This window comes from Saimiri boliviensis, chromosome 6 (genome assembly GCF_048565385.1).
Source record: "Saimiri boliviensis isolate mSaiBol1 chromosome 6, mSaiBol1.pri, whole genome shotgun sequence".
In the NCBI taxonomy this organism is placed as follows: Eukaryota; Metazoa; Chordata; class Mammalia; order Primates; family Cebidae; genus Saimiri; species Saimiri boliviensis.
The window spans coordinates 34,824,629-34,841,505 of record NC_133454.1 but is presented as its reverse complement, the minus strand read 5'-3'; the positions used below and the strand labels follow the sequence as shown (position 1 = coordinate 34,841,505).

Sequence of the window (16,877 nt, the reverse complement as noted above, 5' to 3'; positions counted from 1 at the left end):
TGACTCTGTTAATATCTTAAACTTACCCTCCTCATGATTTTAAAGGAAGATAAGTTGACATTTTGTATATTAGATGTCATCTGTTAAAATGTCACAATTGCCATTGATGTACTTCACAACAATACTGTATGGACAATCCAATAAATACTTAGTGCACTTCATCTCAGTCATTGTATTTTATTAGTAATAAATTAGTACAATACATGAAGTATTATACAAAAGTAAAGTTTAAATGCAAAACCTTTTTTTGTTGGTGTTATGCATAACACTGCTATTCACAGAGCTAAAAAGTTATTTTCTAGACCAGAACTTAAAGTTTCCATTTAGGGTTTCCTTAACAAAACGTGCCTTTTCACATATTTCTCCCTGAGAGTGAATGCCACCAGCATTTTACTTTCAGCAGTGTTCGCATTTGTTTTTGACAGGGGTTGGCCTTATTAAAAAAAACTATCCATTTAGATCAATAAACCTCAAATAACAGTTGCCAACTAAGCAAATATTCTCCCTTTTAAAGACATTTAAACCTGATTTCTCCCACCTTGTGAAATACTTCAGTCACTAAAGTGTTTTGTTCTTTTTGTTTCAGATATTGAAGATCAAAGTGTTATTTAAAAAAAAAAAAGATATACTTTCAATATACTTCAAATAATTTATTCAGAATATCTAAAATGTGTTTAGAATATAGAATGAATATAGAATGATTGAATCAGAAATCTCGGATGCATCCTAAATCCTTTCTTTTTCTTTACAAACATGTTAGGGTCCTTCACCCCAACAAGTTTATTTCCTGTTCCCTAAATGATCCTACAATCTGTTATTATCTCCCTCCTCTTGGCAATGTTGCCACAGTGTACTATCATGCTGTATCACCTAAACTCTGCAAAAGTCTCGAAACTAGTATTTCTGTTATAGTTCTTGCCTTGACCAATTTGTTCTTTACAGTAATATCATCTGCAGAAAGCAGAAACTGGGCTCCTTCCTTACACCCTACACTAAAATTAACTCCAGATGGATTAAATATTTAAACTTGACACCATAAAAACCCTAGAAGAAATCCTAGCCAATACCATTCAGGACACAGGCATGGGCAAAAACTTCATGACTGAAACACCAAAAGCAATGGTAACTAAAGCCAAAACAGAGATCTAATTAAACTTGTTTCTGCACAGCAAAAACAAACAAACAAAAACAATCATTTGAATGAACCAGTAGCCAGCAGAATGGAAAAAAAAATTGCAATCTACACATCTGAAAAAGACCTAATATCCAGAATCTACAAAGAACTAAAATAGACTTACAAGAAAAACAAAAACAAAAAACACAAAAAAACCCAACCCATTCAAAAGTGGGCGAAGGATATAAACAGACACTTTTCAAAAGAAGAGATTTATGAAGCCAACAAACATATGAAAAAATGCTCATCATCACTAGTTATTAGAGAAATGCAAATCAAAACCACATTAAGATACCATCTCACACCACTTAGAACAGTGAACATTAAAAAATCAGGAGACAACAGATGCTGGAGCGGATGTGGAGAAAAAGGAACACTTTTACACTGTTGGTGGGAATGTAAATTAGTTCAACCATTGTAGAAGACAGTGTGGCAATTCCTCAAGGACCCAGAAACAGAAATACCATTTGACCCAGGAATCCCAGTACTGGCTATATATCCAAAGGATTATAAATTTTTCTATTATAAAAACACACACACACATAAGTTAATTGCAGCACTATTTACAATAGAAAAGACCCAAATGTTCATCAATGATAGAATGGTCAAGGAAAATGTGGCACATATACACCATGGAATACTATGCAGCCATAAAAAGGATGAGTTCATGTTCTTTGCAGGGACATGGATAAATCTGAAAACTATCACTCTCAGCAAACTGACACAAGAACAGAAAACCAAATACTGCATGTTCTCACTCATAGGTGGGTGTTGAACAATGAGACCACATGAGCACAGGCAGCGGAGCATCACACACTGGGTTCTGTTGTGGGGGACTAAGGGAGGGACTGTGGGAGGTAGGAAGGTTGGGGAGGGATAACATGGGGAGAAATGCCTGATGTAGGTGACAGGGGGATGGAGACAGCAAACCACCATGGCATGTGTGTATCTATGCAATAATCCTGCAAGATCTGCACATGTACCCCAGAACTTAAAATACAATTAAAAATAAAAATAAAACTCTAAAAAAAAAAAAAAAAAAAAAAAAAAAAAAAAAACGAACATACCTTGCCAGGCTATCTGTGAGGATCAAATGAATTACACCTGTGAAAGTAAATAAATAAATAAACATGTTTAAAAAGTACAGTGACTTGTCAAAAGTCACAGAGCAGAGGCATTCAATTTAACCTATTGCTTAACTTAAAAGCCACACTCTATATGACTATGCTGTATGAACTATATATTTCTCTTTCTCTATGCTATATTGCCTTGCATATTTCACAATTCAGTTGGTAAGTAACCTCCTTTATTAAGACTCTATTAAAATACATGTATTCTACATTTATGAAATAAATTAGCCATAGCTCTTATTATCCACTGCATTTTGAACCTCTTTTGGTTTTTCAAACCTCAACATATGAGCTGTGTGTTCCTATACATAAGTCTTCAAAGTTCTTTCGTAGATGAAAATAACTATAGACAATGATTAATTATATGCAAAGTTGCTAAGCTGATTATTTTTGTTCTAAGGTAATGATATGTCTCGCTTTGTGATATTAAAATTTTCTTTCTTGTATAAATTTATGATATAGTTTTAAACATTAAAGAAAATCAAATTGAACACTATGGGTCCCCTAACTGAAAATTCTTATTACATAATACAATTTAGTAATCTGGTAATTTTTAACTATATATTGACATTTTTATATAATTTTATATTTATTTTTATGTAGATTCTCTCCTAGAGTGCAAACTCTTCAATGATAGCAATGCTTTTGTATTAATTTTCATACTCTTGGGGGCAGTTTGATTTCCATTTTGCAGTGCATGCTTAATTAATGTTGCTTTTGAGTTAAAACCCATGTCTGCAAAGTTTCTAAATCTGCATTTTCTGTAAAATGTCAGTCCTTATGTTCATTCCTTATTTATTGCTATTAACACCACCACTATTATTACAATTACCAACACTGCTCTCTTACATTACCACTTGTGTTTCATGTGTAATGTCTCTTCTTACCCCTCATAAACACATGTTGCAGCAGATGGGGAAAGCTTAATTTTATCAAGTTAACATAAGAAGAAAGTGAAGCTCATGGAGATAAAATATTTGGTAAGAATTATTCAATTATTAAGTTATGGAAGTGGAATGATCACTTGATTCTTTTGTCAGTTTAATAAAATCTCATGCATATGGCACCATATATGTTTGGGTTTCAGCAACTAGTTTCTAGACCCAACATTGTTGAAAACTACATCTAATAGTTCTTCACAGCAGCAGTATAAATGTTATACACTGGAAGAAGTTTTGTTTTATTTTGTTTTGTTTTTAATTGAGACAAAGTCTCTGTCACCCAGGTTAGAGTGCAGTGGTGTGATCTCCGCTTACTGCAACCTCAGCCTCCTGGTTTCAAGCGATTCTCCTGCCTCAGCCTCATGAGTAGCTGGGATTATAGGCATGCACCTCCATGCCCAGATATTTTTTTGTATTTTTAGTAGAGACGGGGTTTCATCATGTTAGCCAGGATGGTCTTGATCTCCTGACCATGTGATCCACCCGCCTCAGCCTCCCAAAGTGCTGGGGTTACAGGCATGAGCCACTGCACCTGGCCAAGTTTTAAAAAAATATTATTTAAAAAATTTGGCTATTCTTTTATCATTACCCAGAACTTAATGCATGGGTGTGCTGAATGCTTTCAGAGTTTAAATTGCCTTTCCTTTTCCACCTAATTTAAGATCAACTCAGAATAGACTAATAATTGGCAGCACTTCATGTTGCTGAAGGAATCAGAAACACCACTTAAAACCTACTGTCTTCTCTAAATGCTGATGCAACATACAATGCCAACAAAATTAGAAATACACTTTCATATAAATTACAGACTGAACAAACATAAAGTTGTCCAAATATATTTTGCCAACTTAAAAAATGTTTTCAAAATTTGAAACTTCCCCAGCTCCAAATGGGCCTGAGCTGATAGAAAGATGTAAAACTGTAACACCACACAGAGATCGCCCTACTTTATAGTTTCAGAGATAAAAATATTTTAAGTGAAACGAAATGAAGAGTTGCTTTGGGATAGGATCCCAGTAAGTTTTGTATTTCTTTACAAGCATGCATTCTTCTGCCTAAATGCTTCTGAGACTGTACCTCACCAACATTTCAAATTAGGAATTTCAGTTTATTTTGCATACATAAGTTACTGTCACACAGGGTTACCTTAGTGGGAAACTGAACAAAAACTCAAAGAGGCAGATGCATTTGCAAAAAACAAAAATAAGCATATAAGAAAGAATTTTAGAGCAACATCAGGGCTAAAAGCTCTAAAAAGCTCTAAAATCTTAATTTGTACATGTTGCAAACCACATTATAACTTCTGTGGAATTTAAGCACTTTGCTTTCATAGTCTTCTAAAAATATTAAAAATTATGTTAAAATAATGATACAATTTATTTTATAAAGATGAATATCATCCAAACTATGTTCATTACATATTTACTATTATTTTATTTTTTCTTCTGATTTTAAAAGAAGTTAATAATAAGACATATTTATATGTCCCTAAAAGTATCATAAGTCCTAGGTATTACGCTTAGTGAATAAACTACTCTATTGTATATGCATACCTTTTACTCATTATTGTAGTAATTTTAATTGTTTTAATTTCATCCTAAAAATCCACTATTTTCCTTTATATTAGAAAGCAAAAATTTACTAGCATATTAATATAAGCTAGCATTTTTGTATAGGTGCCTACTCTGTACAATATTTACTCAAGGATTTTTCTAAGTACTTTTACAAATATTAAGTCATTCAATTTTTAGAACAATCTTAAGAGGTGGTATCACTTTAATCATACTTCTCTGATTACTGCTGCTTAAAATATTTAAAACTTAATGTTGTAAAACAACTGTTATTTTATGTTGTTCACAATTTTGTGGGCTAGGAATTTCAGAAGGGCTCACCTGGGTACCTCTTAGTAAAAAATCTGTCATGCAGTTGTAGTCATGTAACAGCTGAGACTACAGTCATCTGGAGACTGAACTGACTAAATTTCCAAAGTACACAGCTGAAAGTTGATGGGAGATATTAGCTGGGAACTCAGCTTGGCTGTTAACTAGATGGATTATACATACACTTAGAGTAATTTGACTTCTTACATGTGGGGTAATTTTGACCAGAGCAAACTAAGGAAAACAACTGGAAACCTTTCCTGGCCCAGCATCGGAAGACACATAGCAGTGAGTCTGCTGCATTCTACTGGTTACACGTGAATCACCAAGTCCAGTTCAGAGTCAAGAGGAAGAGACACAGAAGGGTGGCAGCCACACAAGAGACTCCTACTTGAGGAAAGGACAGGGAGGAGTAAAAGGGACTTTGTATTGGAATGTGGGTACCAGCTCAGCTACAGTAATAGATTCCTACATTTCCGGACTCCAGCTTCTGGACAGCACTTCTAGACCAACCCTGGGCACTCCTTCCCTAAGCCCAGGCAATGCAACATAGAGACATGGACTTCATTTATTTGGGGGAAAGAAACAGGAGAGAATAAAAGCTGCTGCCTGGTAACCAAGGGAATTTCCCCAGATCTTACACAAGGCCATAAACAAAAGTCAAAGCGTTCCTGGACTTTGGGCACTCACTAATGCATATATGGCCACAGTGACCAAATACTAAGATTACAATGCTCAATTCTGTTTGAAACTTGCAAAGCCTCCTCAAGAAGGATGGGTTAAAACAAGCCCAGACTGTGAAGATTACAATGAATACCTAACTCTCCAATGCCTAGACATTGACAAAACATCCACAAGAACCAACACCATCCAGGAAAATGTGACATGAAAAAACTAAATGAGGTGCCAGTGACTAATACAAGAGGGACAGAGATATATGACCATGTGGATAGTGAATTTAAAATACCTCTTTTGAGAAAGCTTAACAAAATTCAAGATAGCACAGAGAAGGAATTCAGAATCCTATCAGATAAATTTAACAAACAGATTAAAATTATCTTTAAATATCAAGCAGAAACTCCAGACTGGAAAATTTCTACTGAAACAGTAATTAATGCATCAGTCTCTCAACAGAATTGATGAAGCAGAAGAAAGAATTAGTAAATTTGAAAACTAGCTATTTGAGAATACATAGCCAGGTAAGACAAAAGAAAAATTAAGAAAATGAAGCATTGCCTACTATATCTAGAAAATAGCTGAAAATGGATAAATCTAAGAGTTATTGGCCTTTAAAAGGAAATAGAGAAAGTTTATTCAAAGGAATAATAACAGAGAATGTTCTGTACTTAGAGAAAGTATCAATATTAAAGTACAAAAAGTTATAGAACACCAAAAAATCTTAACTAAAATAAAACAACCTCAAGACATTTAATAATCAGATTTCCAAAGGTCAAGGATAAACAGCCTACTCTAAAAGCAGCAAGAGAAAAGAAACAAGTAACACACAAAGCAGCTCCAGTATGTCTGACAGCAGACTTTGCAGTGGAAACCGTACAGGCCAGGAGAGAGTGGCAAGACATATTTAAAGTGCTGAGGGGGAAAAAAAAACAAAAAACAAAAAACAAAAAAACAAAAAAACAAAAACAAACAAACAAACAAACAAAAAACGTTATCCTGGAAATAGTATATCTAGTGAAAATATTCTTCACACATTAAATGAAGTAAAGACTTTCTCAGGCAAACAAAAGCTGAGGGATTTCATCAACACCAGAGTTGTCCTACAAAAAGTGCTGAAGGAGGTTACTGAACCTGAAATAAAAGGATGGCAGCAAGCAATAATAACTCACCTGAAAGGATAAAATTCACTGGTAATAACTACACAGAAAAATACAAAATATTGTAACACTTTAATTGTGTTTTGTAAACTAATGATATCCTGAGTAGAAAGACTCAAAGATAAAACTGTCAAAACTAATAACTAAAACTTTTCAAGATTTAGACAGTATAATAAGTGATAAATAGAAACAAAAAGTTAAATAGTGTGTAGGATGAAGTTAAAGCATAGTGTTTTATTAGTTTTTGCATATTTGAGAGTTTGTATTTGCAATCAGTGTTGTCATCAGTTTAAAATTATGGAATATAAGATGTTATTTGCAAGCCTCAAAATAACACTCAATCATAAAAATTACAACAAATACAACTACAAAAAAAGAAAAAAAATTAAAATATAACACCAGAGAAAATCACCTTCTCTAAAAAGAAGACAGGAAGAAAGGAAGGTAGGAAGAGAAGAACAAACATTAACAGAAAACAAATAATAATATGGCATTATTAAATCCTTACATATAAATAATAACATTAAATGTAAATGAACTAAATGCTCCAATCAAGAGACATACAAAGGATGGATGGATAAAGAAAACAAGCCCCAACTATCTGCTGCCTACAAGAAATACATTTCAACTGTAAAGACATAGTCAGACTAAAAATAAAGGGATATAAAAAGATATTCCATGCAAATGAAAACAGAAAAGGAGCCAGAGTAGCTACACTTATAGGAGAAAAAAATAGATTTCAAGACAAAAACCATTAAAAGAGACAAAGAGAGACATTATGTAATGATAAAGGTGTCAATTCAGCAAGAAGACAGATTTATAAATATATATGCAACCAAAACTTAAGCACTAAATTATATAATGCAAATATTATTAAAGAGGGATCCTCCAATACAGTAATAACTGGAGACTTCAATACCCGACTTTCAGCATTGTACAAATCATCCAGATAGAAAATTAACAACAACAAATGAAACCTAATCTGCATTATAGACTAAATGACCTAATAGGTATTCATGAAACATTTTTATCTAATCACTGCAGAATACACTTTTTTCCTCTTTAGCACAGGGATCATTTTCAAAGATAGACCATATGTTGGACTACAAAACAAGTCTCAAAATATTTTTAACATTTAAATAATATCAAGCATCTTTTTGGATCACAATAAAATAAAACTAGAAATCAATAATAATAGACACTTTGGAAACCAAATAAGCACATGGACAATATGCTTCCACATGACCAGGATGTCAACAAAGAAATCAAGAAAACTAAAATACGTCCTGAAACAAACAAAAACGGAAACACAACAATCCAAAACCTGTGAGACACAATGAAAGCAGCAAAGTTTATAGCAATAAACATCTACAACAAAAAGTAAAGAACTTCAAATAAACAGCCTAATGGTGCTAGAAAAGCAAGAACAAACTGAAACCAACATTAGTAGATCAAAGAAATTATAAAGAACACAGCAAAAATAAATAAAATTAAAACAAAAAATTCAAAAAGGCAACAAAACAAAAACTCATTTTTTGGAAGGAAAAACCAAATTGACAGAAATTAAGCCAGACTAAAAGAGACAAGATCCAAATAAATAATATCAGAGATGACAAAGGAGACACTACAACTAATCCTAGAGAAATTCAAAGAATAACGAGAGATTAATATGAACAACTATATATCAAAAACTGGAAAGCATAGAAGAAATTGATACATTTCTAGACATATACAACCAACGAAAATGGAACCATAAAGAAATCTAAAACCTGAACAGATGACAAGTAATGAAACAGAAGCTACAACAAAAAGTCTTCCAATAAAGAAAAGCCTAGGATGCAATAGCTTCATTGATGAATTTTATCAAACACTTAAAGAGAATTACCAATCCTACTCAAACTATTCTGAAAAGAGAGAAAAAGGGAATAGTTTCTAACTCATTCTGTGAGGCTAGTGCTGCCCTGACACCAGAACTATACAAAGACGTGTCAAATAAAGAAAACTAAAGACAAATATCTCTCATAAATATCAATGCAAAAGTCCTTAAAAATAGTAGCATACTATATGAAACAGTATATTAAAACATATATGTTCTTCATGACCAAGTGAGATTTATCCCTGGGATGCAAAGATAGTTTAACATATGCAAATTAATCAAAGTGATATATCTTATCAACAGAATGAAGGATAAAAACCATATGACCATTTTATTTGATGCTAAAAGAGCATTTGATAAAGACAACATCCTTTCATGATAAAAACCCAAAACTGCCTGGTATAGAAGGAGCATACATCAACTGAACAGAAGCCCTACAAAACAGATCCACAGTCAGTATCATACTGAATGGGGAAAAATTGAAAGCCTTTCCTCTAAGATCTGGAAAAAGACAAGGATGTCCACCTTATTCACTATTATTCAACATAGTACTTTAACTCCTAGCTAAAGAAATCAGACAAGAGAAAAAGATGAAATGTATTACAAATTGGAAAGGAAGAAGGTAAATTATGCTTGTTTGTAGATGATACAATGTTCTATTTGGAAAAGACTAAATACTACTGAAAAACTATTAGACAATAAATTCAGTAAAATTTCAGGATACAAAATCAACATGCAAAAATATGAAGCAATTTTATATGCTGATAGTGAACAATCTGAAAAAAAATCAATAAAATAATCCCATTTATAACAGTTATAAATAAAATAAAATATCAAGAAACAAACTTAACCAAACACATAAATAATTCCTACAAGAAAATCCATAAAGCGATGACACAAGAAATTGAAGAGAACTCAAACAATGGAACAATAGTTCATGTTCAAGAATTAGAATAGTCAATATTGTTAAAATGTTCATATTACTCAAAGCAATCTACAGAGGCTATGCAGCACCTATCATCATGACAGTCTTCACAGAAAGAGAAAAAAATAACCTGAATTTTATAGAGAACCACAAAAGATCTAGAATAGCCAAAGCCATCCTAAGCAAAAAGAGCAAAACTGGAGAAATCACATTACTTGACTTCAAATTATACTACAGAGGTATAGCAAACAAAACAGCATGGTATTGGTATAAAAACAGACACACAGGCCAATGGAACAGAGTAAACCCAGAAATAAATCTCAGCTACAATAAACTCATTTTTATAAAGATGCTAAGAATATGCATTTCTGTTTTTTTTTATTAAAATGTGCTGGGAAAATAATATTCATGTGCAGAAGAAAGAATCTAAACCCCTATCTTTCGTCATATACAAAAATCAAATAAAAATTGATGGCCGGGCGCGGTGGCTCAAGCCTGTAATCCCAGCACTTTGGGAGGCCGAGGCGGGTGGATCACGAGGTCGAGAGATCAAGACCATCCCGGTCAACATAGTGAAACCCCGTCTCTACTAAAAATACAAAAAACTAGCTGGGCATGGTGGCACGTGCCTGTAATCCCAGCTACTCGGGAGGCTGAGGCAGGAGAATTGCCTGAACCCAGGAGGCAGAGGTTGCAGTGAGCCGAGATCGCGCCATTGCACTCCAGCCTGGGTAACAAGAGCGAAACTCCGTCTCAAAAATAAAAAAAATAAAAAAAATAAAAAATAAAAAATAAAAATTGATTAAAGACTTAAGTCTATAACCTCTATCTATAAAATTCTAAAAGAAAACTTAGGGAAAACTCTCCCAAATACTGGTCTGGGCAAATATTTTTTGAGCAATACTTCAAAAGCACAGGCAACCAAAGCAAAAATGGACAAATAAGATCACATCAAGTTAAACAAGTTCGGTACAGCAAAGGATGTAATCAATAAAATGAAGATACAGCCCACAGAATAGAAGAAAATATTAGCAAACTATTCATCTGACAAAGGATTAGTAACCAAAATATATAAGTAGCCCAAACAACTCTACAGGAAGAAAACTAATAATCCTATTTGAATTAGTCTGTTTTCACACCTTTATAAGAAACTACTTGAGACTGGGTAATTTATAAAGAAGAGAAGGTTAACAGTTCCACAGGCTTAACAGGAAGTACATCTAGGAGGCCTCAGGAAACCTCATGGTGGAAGACGAAGGGGAAGCAAGCACAGTTTACCACTGTGAAGTAGGAGAAAGAGAGGTGGGGGGACCTGCCATACACTTTTAAATCATCAGACCTCATGAGAACTCATTCAATATAATGAGAACGGCATGGAGAAAAACTCCTCAATGATCCAATTACTTCCCACCTGGACCTTTTCTTGAGATATGGAGATTATGCTTTGTTATGAGATTTGAATGAAGACACAAAGCCAAATCATATTCCACCCATGGACTCTCCCAAAGCTCACGTCCTTCTCACATTTCAAAACTGAATCATGGCTTCCCAGCAGTCCCATTAAGTCTTAACTTACTTAAGTCTTAACTTAACAATATTAACCCAAATGTTCAAGTCCAAAGTCTTATCTGAGACAATGCAAGTTTCTTATGCCTTTAAACCTGTAGAATCAAAAGCAAATTAATTACTTTCAAGATACACTGGGCTGGGGCAAGGAAGGGAGAGCAGGGGGTGTGAAGGGTGGAGAGGGATAACATGGGTAAAAATGTTGGCTATAGTATGCACTTATGCAACAACCCTGCATGACCTGCACATGTACCCCAGAACCTAAAGCAAAATAAAATTAAAATATAATAATAAATAAATTAAAGTTCTAAGAAATTATGAAAGGGGAAAAACTGAAAGGAAAGGTGAAGAAAAAGGCTCAGGCTGCTATAAGACCTAAACCAATATGTGAATTATAGAATGTAGGATTGATTAGACAAACCTCTGAAAATAGACAACTGGAAATTCTAACTATACATCTCATTTATTATAAAACTTAAGAGAGAGTTTTCTCAAATAATGGATACTAGACTAAACTTCTTGTTCAAGTGATATTATATTCTGTCTATAACATATATACATATATATAACATTCCATGTAGGTCTGTTAAAAAAAAAAAGGACAATAAGTGAACAAATCAGAGTGGCTTTGTTCCAATAAAACTTTATTTGCAAAAAACAACTTCAGGGCCATATTTGGCCCATAGGACATCATTTGCCTACCCCTGTTTTAAGTAATAAAATTGGGCTCAATGAATTATGTCATTCCACTTTTTATAGTTCTTGCTTTTTGTTCAAAAGAAAGGTGAACGATAATTGGACATGATTTGAAGTAAATTAACCTGACATTACATCACAGGGTGGATACTTAGACTATGCTAAATCCATCTAAAAGATAGCACCACATAAGGGTAGTTAAGAGTTAGGTCTCTGGAGCCAGAAATACTTGAGGTAAATCTTAGATTCTCCCTTTATGAGTTGGGTACTCAGAGAAATAACTTTACCTTCCTTTTTATTTTTTTTTTAATTTTTATGGGTACATATTAGGTATATACAATTATGAGATAAATGAGATATTTTAATATAGACAAATGACATGTACTAATTATATGATAATAAATGAGGTATCTATCACCTCAAGCATTTATCATTTATTTGTGTTACGAATATTCCAATTATATTCTTTGTTATTTTTAAATGTACAATAAATTATTGTTGACTGTAGTCACCCTGTTGTATTACCAATGCTAGGTCTTATTCCATATGTCTATAATTTTATACCCATTAACTATTTCCTCCCACCCTCACCCACTATCATTCCCAGTTTCTGGAAACCATCATTTAACTCTCTATCTCCATGAGTTTAATTATTTTAATTTTAAGTCCCACACATAAATGAGAACATATGAAGTGTGTCTTTCAGGGTGTGGCTTATGTAACCGAACAAAATATCTACTAGTTCCATCCATATTGGTACAAAAAACATCTTGTTTTATGGCTCGATAGTACTCCATTTTGTTTATCCATTAGTCTGATGATGAGCACTTGCAGTGATTCCAAAAATTGGCTATTATGAATAGTGCTGCAAAAACCATGGAAGTGCTGATACTTTTCTAGATGGATTTCCTTTCCTCCCTTTTTCCCTTTCCCTTCCCCTTCCCCTTCCTTCCCCTTCCTCTTCCCCTTCCCCTCCCCTCCTCTCCCCTCCTCTCTCCTTTCCTTTCCTTTCCGTGCATAAACAGAGGTGAGGTTGCTGGATCATATGGGATTTCTAATTTTAGTAATTGAGGAACCTCTCTATTGTTATCCACAGTGGCAGTTCTAATTTACATTCCTACCAAGAGTGTGTGAGTTTCCTCTTTTCTACATCCTCACCAGCATTTTTTATTGTTCATCTTTTAGATAAAAGCCTTTATAACTGGAATGAGATATTTAATTGGAGTTCTGATTTACTTATCTCTGATGATCAGTGATGTTGAGCACCTTTTCATATACCTGTTTGCCATTTGTCTATCTTCTTTTGAGAAATGCCTGTTCAGATATTTTGTGCATTTTTTAAATGTGGCATGGTTTAGCTTTGTGTCCTCACCCAGTTCTCATGTTGAATTTTAATTTCCACATGTTGAGGGAGAGACCTGGCAGGAGGTGATTGGATCATGGGGGAGGTTTCCCCCATGGTTTTCTCATGATAATAAAGGAGTCTTCAAAAGGTCTGATTGTTTAAAAGATTGTGGCAGTTCCGCCCACTATTCCTGTTCTCCCATAGTAAAATTTATTTGATTCCCCTTCACCTTCTGTCATGACTGTATATTTCCTGAGGCCTCATGGTATGGTCTGGCTCACCCAGATCTTATCCTGAATTGAAACTCCTACAATTCTTACATGTCATTAAAGGAATGCAGTGAAAGGTGATTAAATTATGAGGGCGGGTTTTTCCTGTGATGTTATGATAGTGAATGAGTCTCAAGAGATCTGATGGTTTTAAAAACAGAAATCTCTCTGCACAAGCTATTTTTTGCCTGCTGCCATCCATGTAAGACATGACTTTCTCCTGCTTGGCTTCTGTCATGATTGTGAGGCCTCCCCAGTCATATTGAACTATAAGTCCATTAAACATATTCCTTTTGTAAATTGCCCAGTCTTGGGTATGTCTTTATTGGCAGCATGAAAACAGACTAATACAGTAAACTGGTACTGGGGATGGGGTACTAATGAAAAGATATCAAAAAATGTGGAGGTGACTTTGGAACTGGGTAACAGGCCAGGGTTCAAATAGTTTGGAGATGTCAGAACAATATACCTGAAAATGTGGAATCACCTTTGGATCTGGGTAAATGGCAGAAGTTGGAACAGTTTTGAGGGCTCAGAGGAAGATATGAAAATGTAAGAAAGTTTGAAACTTTCTAGAGACTTGAATGGTGACCAAAATGCTGATAGTGATATGGACAATAAAGTCCAAGTTAAGGTAGTCAGAGGGCAATGAGAAACCTACTGAGAATTGGAGCAAAAGTCACTCTTGCTGTGCTTTAGCAAGCAAACTGGTGGCATTTTGTCCCTTCCCTAGACATCTGTGGAATTTTGAACTTGAGAGAAATGATTTCAGGTATCTGACAGAATAAATTTCTAAGAAGCAAAACATTCAATATGTAACCTGGCTGTTTCTGAAAGAATACTGTCATATGTGTTCACAAAGAGATGTTTGAAATTGGAACTTATGTTTAAAATTGAAACAGAGTGTAAATTTGGAAATTTTGCAGCCTGTCTATGGGGTCAATAAGAAAAACCTTTTTTTTCTGAGGAGAAATTAAAACCAGATAAAAAATGTGCATAAGTAATGAGGAACTGAATGTTATGGCCAGGATAATGGAGGAAGTATTTCCAGGGCATTTCAGCCTCAAATCCTTCATTTCCTCAAATGAGATTTTTATTTTTAATCAATTACTGTATTCAAAGTATACTGGATCTCCATAAGTATTCTCATTTTAGAGTGTAGTTATAGCCTGGTTCAAGTTATAAGCACAATTAGTGGATGTATTTACATCAGATTTATCCCAAGAATGTAAAGTGATAATAAGAACTCATTTTTTTAACTTTGAAGATACTGTAACTTTAAATGATCGAAATAGTAAGGGATGCTGATCAAACAAACAAACAAAAGACTACAATGTGTGAAAAGGTAACAGGATTTCAAATCCCATAGCTAACAAAAAAAAAATGGGACCAGCATTCATAATTTAATCCTATCTAATGAAAGTACACAACATTCAATAGATGGTAAGAAATTATGGAGAAATAAAGAATACTTTCTGGAATGGTTCCTGCATTTTGGCAGGGGACCCACTACACTATTTCATAGAAGAATGAATACCTTTTTGAGAAACTTGCTTAAAAATTACATTTGGAATATAAGATAAGCTTGGAATAACGTATGAATCATAGTGGACAAGTTTCGTAACTAGAGTAACTATACTTAAGAAGAACATTATATATCTAGTTAATTTATTTTTTTTTAATCAGACTACATTTTTAGATAAAATAGCAAATCATATTTTAATATGAGAATACTTTTTTACTTTGCAAATTGATATTCTCTTCTAATCTTTATATCTCTAGAGTTTTGATATTCTATAATTTTTCCTTCTAACTTTCTTTTTCTTGCCTCCCATTTATCTTCCTTCTGTATTCCACCTAAGCTGACTTCCCTGGAATATATCTCATGCTTTGGACCCTCCTAAATTAAATCTTCCCTGACTTTTCCTCTGATAGTTCAAACAATCTGCCTACCATATAATTTTAGTAGTGAGAGAAAAATAAGAGAAAAGAAAAATGAACTGAAAGATTAATATGAGAAACATGTTAGCCCTATGCCTACTCTATAAAATTATATTTTATAGTTTAATTTTAATTTCAAAGCTTATATGTAGGAACTATAATACAAGAAAATCCTAGTAGAGTCATTCTAGTTTTAGTACAAGAAGTCAAGAAGTAAATTCTGGTGTTTTAAGAGAAGCTAAGATCTTATAACCAAAATAGGGGAGATATTTTACTTTATGTTGTGATTTACAGTGTTCCTTCACATCAAATAATAATTATTCTCAAAAATGATGTAGTGGTTTATAGTTATGGTTTATAGCACTGATTGTTCTCTTCAATTTGTAAAAGCCCTTGTGGTTCTTAAGGGAAACCTCTCATTAAGTGGTGGAGAGAGGCTGACCAGCCCACAAAATAATCTGAGAACCTCAAGAAAGGTAAAAGTAGAACCAGAAGCACATGTAATTACAAGAGCCTATGCAATAATTTTTCTGGGAAGACACATATCCGACAGTGTTAAATACTGGCAAACCAAAAATAAAAATGAGAACTAAATTGCTTTCTTAGATTTTTTGACAGGATGGACACTGACTAGCAAGTCTGACTACAGAGGATTAAGAAGAGAGAAGTATATCAGAAATCATTTATAGCCTGTGCAAACATATGTTTTAAGAAATATGGGTAGGAAAAGGGGTAAGAGAGAAAGAACAGTACCCAGAATAAGATCAAAGATAAAAAGACTTTTTTTTTTTCATTAATGGAAAAATATGTTTAAATGATAATGTGAAGGTGATAACAGAAGTCATGGGAGAGACATGAGAGAAATTGTGAAAGTCATGATGTGAAACAGAGGTGAGGACATTAACTCTAGATGGAAAGAGAAATGCTTCAATGTAAGACAAGGAAAACTAGGCATGCATGTCATCTCTTCCCCATTCCTGGCCCCATCACCTGAAAAGTATGCTTTCTCCCAATGGAGTCATCTCAGGAAAACGTGAGCAACCAAAAAGTAAACCTGATGTGAGGGTGCACCAGCTCATGTCCTTGACAAGAGTCTTTTAGGTGTTAACTTAGAAGAGCAGGCCGGGCGCGGTGGCTCAAGCCTGTAATCCCAGCACTTTGGGAGGCCGAGGCAGGTGGATCATAAGGTCGAGAGATCGAGACCATCCTAGTCAACATGGTGAAACCCCGTCTCTACTAAAAATACAAAAAACTAGCTGGGCGTGGTGGTGCGTGCCTGTAATCCCAGATACTCAGGAG

General features: G+C 34.1%; 1 long non-coding RNA gene across 1 annotated transcript in view; it reads right to left on the bottom strand.

Annotated features, from left to right (window-relative positions):
* Positions 1–2,245: 2,245 nt before the first annotated feature.
* LOC141584741 (uncharacterized) overlaps positions 2,246–16,877 on the bottom strand; it is a 138,220-nt gene continuing 123,588 nt past the window's right edge. Inside the window, exon 3 of the long non-coding RNA XR_012517944.1 lies at positions 2,246–2,278. This is a non-coding gene — a long non-coding RNA (uncharacterized LOC141584741). The remainder of the gene's footprint in view (positions 2,279–16,877) is intronic.